The 9,689-nt window shown below is 41.0% G+C and overlaps 1 pseudogene; it reads right to left on the reverse strand.

The window, feature by feature from the left end:
• Nucleotides 1-7,291: 7,291 nt before the first annotated feature.
• LOC140730161 (kelch repeat and BTB domain-containing protein 4 pseudogene) lies at nucleotides 7,292-8,880 on the reverse strand (annotated as a pseudogene).
• Between the last annotated feature and the right edge of the window lie 809 nt (nucleotides 8,881-9,689).

Genomic DNA, 9,689 nt, shown 5'->3' on the forward strand with positions numbered 1-9,689 from the left:
TTATGAAAGGTTCAAAAACCAGGTAATGATAAAGATCTAGAAGACTATAAGGCTAGCAGGAAGGAGCTTAAGAATTAAATTAGGAGAGCCAGAAGGGGCCATGAGAAGGTCTTGGTGGGCAGGATTAAAGAAAACCCCAAGACATTCTACAAGTATGTGAAGAGCAAGAGGATAAAATATGAGACAATAGGACCAATCAATTGTGACAGTGGGAAAATGTGTATGGAACCAGATGAGATAGCAGAGGTACTTAATGAATACTTTGCTTCAGTATTCACTACAGAAAAGGATATTGGCAATTGTAGGGATGACTTACAGTAGATTGAAAAGCTTGAGCATATAGACATTAAGAAAGAGGATGTGCTGGAGCTTTTGGAAAGCATCAAGTCGGATAAGTCTCCGGGACCAGACAAGATGTATCCCAGGCAACTGTGAAAGACAAGGGAAGAGATTGCTGAGCATCTGGCAATGATCTTTGCATCATTAATGGGGATGGGAGAGGTTCCAGAGGATTGGAGGGTTGCAGATTTATCTCCTTATTCAAGAATGGGAGTAGAGGTAGCCCAGGAAATGATAGACCAGTGTGTCTTACTTCACTGGTTGGTAAGTTGATGGAAAAGATCTTCAGAGGCAGGATTTATGAACATTTGGAGAGGCATAACATGATTAGAAATAGCCAGCATGGCTTTGTCAAAGGCAAGTTGTGCCTTATGGGCCTGATTGATTTTTTTTGAGGATGTGACTAAACACATTGATGAAAGTAGAGCAGTAGATGTAGTGTATATGGATTTCAGCAAGGCATTTGATAAGGTACCTCATGCAAGGCTTATTGAGAAAGTAAGGAGGCATGATAGCCAAAGGGACATTGCTTTGTGGATCTAGAACTGGCTTGCCCACAGAAGGCAAAGAGTTGTTATAGACCGGTCATATTCTATATGGAGGCCGGTGACCAGTGGTGTGCCTCAGGTATCTGTCTGAGACCCATACACTTTGTGATTTTTATAAATGTCCTGGATGAGGAAGTGGAGGGATGGGTTAGTAAGTTTGCTGATGACACTAAGGTTGGGGGTGTTGTGGAGAATGTGGAGGACTGTCAGAGGTTACAGTGGGAAATTGGTAGGATGCAAAACTAGGCTGAGAAGTGGCAGATGGAGTTCAACCCAGATAAGTGTGAGGTGATTCATTTTGGTAGGTCAAATATGATGGCAGAATATAGTATTAATGGTAAGACTCTTGGCAATCTGGAGGATCGGCGGGATCTTGGGGTCCGAGTCCATATGACACTCAAAGCTGCTACGCAGGTTGACACTGTGGTTAAGAAGGCATACGGTGCATTGGCCTTCATCAATTGTAGGATTGAGGTTAAGAGCGAAGAAATAATGTTGCAGTTATATAGGACCCTGCTCAGACCCCACTTGGAGTATTGTGCTCAATTCTGGTTGCCTCACTACAGGAAGGACATGGAAACCATAGAAAGGGTGCGGAGGAGATTTACAAGGATGTTGCCTGGATTGGGGAACATGCCTTATGAGAATAGGTTTAGTGAACTCAGCCTTTTCTCCTTGGAGCGACAGAGTATGAGAAGTGACCTGATTGAGATGTACAAGATAATGAGAGGCATTCGTTTTGTGGATAGTCAGAGGCTTTTCCCCAGGGCTGAAATGGCTAGCATAAGAGGGCACAGATTTAAGGTGCTTTGAAGTAGGTACAGAGGAGATGTCAGGGGTAAGTTCTTTTATGCAGAGAGTGGTGAGTGCGTGGAATGGGCTGCAAGTGCCAGTGGTGGAGGAGGATAAAATATCCTCCTTTAAGAGACTCCTGGATAGGTACATGGAGCTTAGAAAAATAGAGATCTATTGGTAACCCTTGGTAATTTCTAAAGTAAGTATATTTTCGGCACAGCATTGTGGGCTGAAGGTCCTGTATTGTGCTGTAGGTTTTCTATGTTTCTAAGTTTCTATGGTCCATGCCAAACAAGATGCCCATCCAAGTTAGTCCCAATTGCCAGCATTTAGTCTAAAACCTTTTTATTCTTTCCTGTCTATGTACCTGTCCAAATGTCTTTTTAAAGTTGTTATTGTTACCTACCTCATCCACTCTGGCAGCTCATTCCACATACCGTATATACTAACCTTTGCGTAAATAATGGTGCTGCTACTTCTTAAGCCATCACCACAACTGGGGCATTTGTCACCAAAAGCAGCTCACCAGAGTCCTCTTGTCCTGAGCCAATCTTTCAAGTCCAGGTGTAGCCCATCTTTACGTCTTCTAGGCCAAGATCCTTCTTCTCCCAGGGATGAGGTCTTTGGAGCTTCTGTGGGGTTTCTGTAGAACTGATTTTTTATGGGATGGAATTGCTAGCCCCATGCCCAACTCTCCTTATTTTGCAGCCAAACTTGTGACCGTTTATGGTGGAGTTAAGGTTACCCTGGAAATTTCTATTCAATCTTGTTTCTTGTCACCTAAAATATATGCCTTCTAGATTTTGGTCCCACAATCCTGGGAAATGGATGGAGTGCATCCACTTTCTCTACGTTGGGACCTAAGGATCTGAGTTATAGGGAAAGGTTGAAAAGGTTAGGACATTATTCCTTGGGATGCAGGAGATCTTATAGAGCATATATGTCAAACTCAAGGCCCGCGGGCCAAATTCGGCCCACGGTGGAATTATCTTTGGCCCGTGAGATAATATCTAATTACTATTAAAGCTGGCCCCAGTAATCGAAGCGCCTATGGCGTATGATATGGCTAATGCTGAGTTTATTCAGGTACCAGGTTTTCAGGGTTTTTAGTGTTTATTCGACAGTCTTGCTCGGCAGTCTTCTTCATAAGAAACGGAATTTGTAAAGTGAAACACTTTGTAGTTATAGCAGAGGCTGAGACACATGAGAGCAGGCTGAAAAAACGGAGGCAACGAAAGCTGCGTTCGCACGCGTCCGACTGATCCGGCCCGCATGAAGCTGCATTTTTCTCAATCCGGCCCGTGACCTAAAATGAGTTTGACACCCCTGTTATAGAGGTATTCAAAAACATGAGAAGTATAAGGTTTACAGTATATGCAGTCTTTTTCCCCTCAAGTCCAATTACCCTTGGTCATCTAGGAGAACTTTTCCATCTTCCTCCCATCACTACAACATCAAAACATTCAATAACAACACTCTCCAGAAAATAGAAGAGTAATGCTGCATTTTGTTATGACATCTGCTTTCAAAGATCACACATGCTGCACTAAATGTTTATAGTTATGAGAACTTATAACCATCCCTAATGAAAATTGTTCTGATGCCAACAACATCAATGTCAGGGTGACATTATGCAGGAAAAAAATACAATAATTTCTATAATAGTTGCATTGCAAGACCCTGTTTTTGTTGATGTCCATGGCAGTGTTAACGTACAGGGGACGTTTGGACTCCAAGTCCATAGCTCCCTGAAAATGGCTGTACAGCTTGATAGGGAAATAAAGAAGGCATATGGTATGCTTGCCTTTATTAGATGAGGAATTGAGTTCAAGCGTCGAGGAGTAATGTTTCAGCTTTATAAAACTGGTTAGGCAGTATCTGGGGTACTGCATTCAATTCTGGTCACTCCATTATAAGAAGGATGTGGAAGCTTTGGAGCGGGTGCAAAAGAGATTAACCAAGATATTTCCTGCAATGAGGTGAAATTGGACAAACTTGTGCAGTTTTCTTCAGAGAAGCTGAGAGGAGGCCTGTTAGAGTTTTTTAAGTTTATCAAAAGTATAGATAAATAGTCAATAAATAATGAGTATGTATTGACTTTGGTAGGCAAAAGAGATTAGTTTAGCAGCAGATTCAGAATTAGGTTTATTGTCACTTATTTATTTGTCATGAAATTTGTTGATATACAGCAGCAAATAATTACTAGTGTAATTAGTTAATCACAGAACCATGAGCTGAAGACTCTGTTACTGCTCTGTACTGTTCTATGTTCTGTGTTCAGTATGTTCTATGAATTACATACTACATTAGGGAGTCCAACAATGATATTTAAAAGGCTCCAATACATTTCCCAACCTGTTCTGATTACAAAGCCTGGGTTTAACCTCTTTTATTGTAAGGAGATATTGTTTTGATCAGAGCAGAAAATGAGTTTAAGATCCTTTCCAACCTAAGGAAACAAAATCTTTAGATGTTAACCGTTAACTGTCATGCTACCTGAGACACAAGCAGACTGCACACTTATTTTGCATAGGCAATATACCAGTATTAGGAAGCAATATGTTACATTTGAGTTGGCCTTGTGCACCACCAAATCTTCCATTAACTGCTTCACAAGCAAAACCTTTGTATGTTGCGCATTGATAATTTCACCCACATGCCTTTGAAACCCCAGGCAATTATATTATAACCATTGTCGCAAGCTCCAAACGGCCTTGCATTGTGAGTTTGCAGAACATGGCAACGTGCTGGTGAGTGCACAAGCAAATAGAAAAAGAGTACACATAAGAGGATTGTACTGACTCTCATTTCCAGAGAATCATGTACCTTGAATGTGCTCTATGTAGGTCCAGTTATTTTCCGCTTGTAGAAACTTGCTATTTGTAAAGTACGAAACTTCTTTATCAGATTCATTCCCTACCATTAGGTCATGCTTTAAGCTCACTTTAACCCATTGTGTCCTGATGCTTGCCTGTTGTAGTACTCACTAGAGTTTCAGCCAGATGTCAAACATAATTACTTACAGCTGGTCATTTAAAAAATATATATACTTTCTGAAGTATGAATCTGTGAACGTATGAATTTTAATTGTACAGATTTGTATTTCAACCAAGCAAAGGACTAGGCAATGCCCAAAGGGGATGATAAAAATAAAAATATTTTTTCTTCAAACTTTTCAAATCTAAGACCTCCTCTGACCTGAACTTTGTCGCTTCCCCTGAAAAGCAAAGACCACAGGGAAGCATTTTTGGAGGTGATTCAACCAATGACCCCATCTTGGAAATGGCTACATGTTATCTGCACTCAACCGCTTTCCCTTTGCTTATTTCCTGGAACAAGTGGAATGACAATGAAACTCATATGTATACCTCTGAAGCAGTGCTAGATATTTTAAGACCATAATGAGAGACACTCTAATGTTCATTCTGACTCCATGTACAGATAAATGAAAAATGAGAAGACAAAGGTTTGTGAGATTACATACAGTCTCCCCTGTCCAGCTAGGAGCAAGAAGCTGATTCATATTGTAAGAAAAGCTGATATGATAAAGAGGATAGTTTTCTGAAAGCTTGTCAAACTACTTACTACCTGAAATAATCATATTGCACTCTCAGTTTGTATAAACAATATATGAGCTCCTCTTATGCCTCACTGGCGCATCGGGCAGCAACCTTGCCAATTTAGCATTTGTCTGCTTTATGAGGCCGAGTTACTAACACACATGGAAGGATTTGAACCCGGAACCATTCACCCTGAAGTCTGGTGCGGATGCCACTACGCCATTAGCCGGCTAATATATCTGGTATTAGAAGGTGATTTGTTTCATTAGTGACGTCACTATTACTTGAAAACTGAGATCAGAAACTTATTATGCAAAGCAACAACTACAAATATCAGGGCTATGCTTAAAATTTTATAGATATTTATATTCAGATTTATATAAACTCAATGGACACACATATATATATATACACACACTCACTTTTTCCTTCTTACACATACATCTACATGCGCATAAACTCATACATAATGCGCATATGGATATTCAACCTTAGTGAAAACAATGGCAGCAAATTTCTTTATTGTCCACTTGATAATGTGGATCAACATTGACAGATTACCAGCTTGGAGATGTAAATGTTAATCAGCAAATGCAATATTTGGATTATTTGCCTCTTCAAATAGATTGAAATGCTACATCAGTTATTTTGACATTTCAGAATATTTACTAATTCATAGAAACTTCCACTCTCCATAATCTATGTCTGCATATTTGATTCTGTTGATATTAAAATATTACATTTCAGGAGATTACATCATATTTCTGGCATCATGAAAATCACTCTTTTCAAGAGCAAGTGCTGTGGACCTGAATTATTATAGTCTTCAAATATTCATGAATTCACTTATTAAATCAATACCTTATATTTTTTTTCCCACAGTGAAATGCTGACATCATTTACTGATCATAGTTTTAACATTCATGTATTGTAAATCCAGATTTATTTATTCCAATCTCAAAATACAGCAGTAACTTAATGATTCTAGGCGGTGAGTGTGTTTTTTAAACCCAGCAGAACTACCAATATTTTCAGACTAGGATTGTAGTGTTCTCGTGCAGTATGATAAAACTCTGATTAAACACCAAGTTAAACCGGAGCCAATGAAGACAGAGTCGCAGTAAGATTAACCGTTTACTGTTCACTCTTCCACGTTAACATCGTATGGTGAAAACTGTTGATAAAATAATACAAAACATATACAGTGTCTGTTTCATTTTTGAGACCACATTTGAATTGTAAATACCTGTAAAAATAAAACTATAACAAACTGTATTACAAAGGAGTCTCATCAAAGATACAACATACAGGCAGAATCTGCTTAAGCATTTATGTTGTGTATTGAACATCAAAAGTTTTAGGTAGACTCCAACACAACTTTTCCAGCAATGCTATCAATGGCACAAGAAAATAAACCTCATCAGCCATTGTTTCCTTTAACAGTATCAGCGTTAATATTTTAACTTCAACATGTCTACTGTCATATGAACTTATGGCGTTGCTTCTATAATGTTTCTTTGTCGGTAGAAATGGAGCTTTCTACGTTCATGCTGCATGTGTGGGCCCCCACCTTCCTCCTTCTCCGAACCGGAAGTTACCCACAAAAGGGGGCAAAACCGGAGGTGACATCATCACATACCACAATATACCATAGACAATGAATTTTACCTTTGTTAAACTGTAACATAGTTATCAACCTTTAACTTTAACTAGGAAATAGTTACAAGCAAATTATTTAAAGCAGAAATTTAATAAAGTTAAATAAATGCCTTAAGAACAACACACTCCCCGCCTGATCTTTGTAAGGTCACTATGGTATAGAACTTTAATCTCTAGATCAGTCTTTAGGTAGAAGTAGAACGACCTCCACAAATGGTCTCAATCTGGAATAGAACATGACAATAGTTTGACATTGTTTAGGTCAATTAATGTCTTAGAAGACAAACATAGTACTGAAATTTTGTTATCATCTATGGAAGGTTAAAAAAAATAACTGCGCACTCAACAAATGAAATCCTAAAAACGGCAGTTTGTTGAACTTGGTCAGAATCACGCCAAAACAAATTGCCAATTTGTCAACAATATCTCAATTCCACTTATCACTAATACCACAGATGTGGCTGGGTTCAGTTTTAATGTTTTAGCATCACCCTTTGTACACTTACCTCTGAAAACATAAATACACCCATTGCAGCTGGAAATCTTCCACGGGGGGGGGGGGGGCACAGGACTCCAAACCTCTGGGAAGCGCAGTATGGTGAAGCTGTCAAATAGTGGATTGTAACATACCAGAGAATCTCCCTCAGCTACTATAAAAATCAGGTCCTTGCGAATTGCAGCATGCGTACGGCCTGCAAAGGGGAGGGGATATGACTTTAACTAGCACGTCCTGGAACGCATGTGAAAACACTGAATGAGATGAGATGGTTTGGTTATCTATTCCCCAGCCAGTAGATAGGTAGTTTCATTAAGGTTAACACCAGCAGCACAAGACACTGCAGTCTCCAGCTGATTAGTTTCAACACACACATTATCACAGGCCACATAATAATGACAGCACTGGAAGGTGTACCCTGAAGGGTTTTCCCACCCAATGAATAAATGGCATCTTCACTTGGGACTGATACAAGCGTGTGCTGAAGATCATCTCTTAGCAGCACTGTGCATTGTTCCCAGTCCATTGTCTCCACATTGCACTTCCACATGGGGCCATCTACAACATACGGGTCACTTCCATGCTTGCATGCAGCAGTAATCTGCTGGCGCAATTGATTTTGCCCACTGACACTGATCGCGTCATCATCACAGTGCAAAGGCACTGCCAGTGAGTATGCCCGAGTGTCTTCTTTTCCAATGAGGTAAATGTAGACAATATCACCAATTTCCTTTAAACTGGATACCAGGTTTTCAAAGTATTGTGCTCGTTCTTCCTTGTCATAACCAATCCAGATTTCTATTGCTTTGGCTGGCTTCTGAGAGCGGGGAACACCACGTGGGACATGAAGCTGTCTTGGGTCTTGAAGTGAATCTCTCCAAGCTTCCCATCTGCTTAGCTTGTCTTCTGGTAGCAGAGTGTCCCAGTTGGAGAGCTCGGAGGTAAGTTCTCTGAGGAGGGCTCTTCCCTGGATTGTAACTGGCGCCAGTAGACCCAACGGATTGAAAACATTGTTGACAGTGGAGAGAACTCCACAGCGGGTGAATGGTTTGTTTATTTTCAGCATGGAGAACGTGAATGTGTTTGTCGTTATCTCCCAAAGGAGACCCAAACTCCTTTGTGTGGGTATAGTTTCTCCACCTAGATCTAGGTCCTTGATCGCTGGAGCAGAGTCATCAGGTGGGCAGGCCTCCACGACTTCCTGCTCTTCATTGTTTGGCAAGGGCTGGTGTGGTTCTCTGAACGGTAGTGGGGTGACCCAATTGTTTGCTTCGTCTCTAAAGACCTTGGTGTCCATTATTTTTAAGAAGATGGTGTCTTCCACTGATGGAGCAAGTTTATTGTCGTGCTCAGTTTTGGTGAAGACTGACTGTCTCAGTGTCTTCTCAGTTACTTTACTATACTTGTGTCTTTGTTGTGCTTCTTTGATAAGCATAATGCTTGTGGAGGTCTGAAAAATTGAATGGCGGCCACTGTCTAGCATGTTACTCTTGAGCGTGTTAACTGTCAGTTTGTGTACGTTGCCAGGGCATACCTCCCCTATTACCACCCAGCCCAGATCCAGATGTTGGGCGAAGGGGGCGTCGTGTGGTCCATTGACCTGCTACCTGACTTTGTGCACCATAAGAATGTCTCTTTTGAATAGCAGGAGTATTTTTGCTTCTGGATCCAGTTCTGGGATGTACTTGGCAATGTGGTGGAGATGCGGCTGGTGTAGCATTGCGCTTGGCGTCGGAATCTTGGATCAGTTATTCAAGATCTCATTGCACTCCAAGACTGGAGGGAGACAGATGACAAATTTACCATCCAGTGACTCGAGCTAGAAGCCTTCTGCCTTCCTGCCAGAAGTTTCTGCAATGCCAGAGCAAGTTCTGAGGTGGTATGGGAATGGATTACTCCTCGCTGAGCAATTTGAAGAACTCTGGTCATCCAGAATTACATAGGCATTGATGGCCTTGTCTTTGTCTCCTTTAGGGTATACCTTAGTGAGGCAGATATTTGAGCATGAATGGCTTGACTGACCTGAACCGCAAACTTCTGTGCAGCTCAAGCTGAGAATAGTTGTATCAGGGTGATCGTCTCCCTCCCTGCCGTTTTCTTGTGAGAGTCAAGGAGCCTTGCCAGTTTGCGGTGACGGGCCGGGGTGCACGGCCCCATTGTAATTAGTGCTGTTGCATTCCGAGCACTTTACAGGGAACATACACTCTTTAGCGAGGTGGGAGGTAGAGGAACAGCACTTAAAACATATTCTTTTTTTCCTGAGAAGGGCCTTTCTTTTGTCAAAGGATTTGT

The sequence above is a fragment of the Hemitrygon akajei genome, chromosome 7 (genome assembly GCF_048418815.1).
Source record: "Hemitrygon akajei chromosome 7, sHemAka1.3, whole genome shotgun sequence".
Lineage (NCBI taxonomy): Eukaryota > Metazoa > Chordata > Chondrichthyes > Myliobatiformes > Dasyatidae > Hemitrygon > Hemitrygon akajei.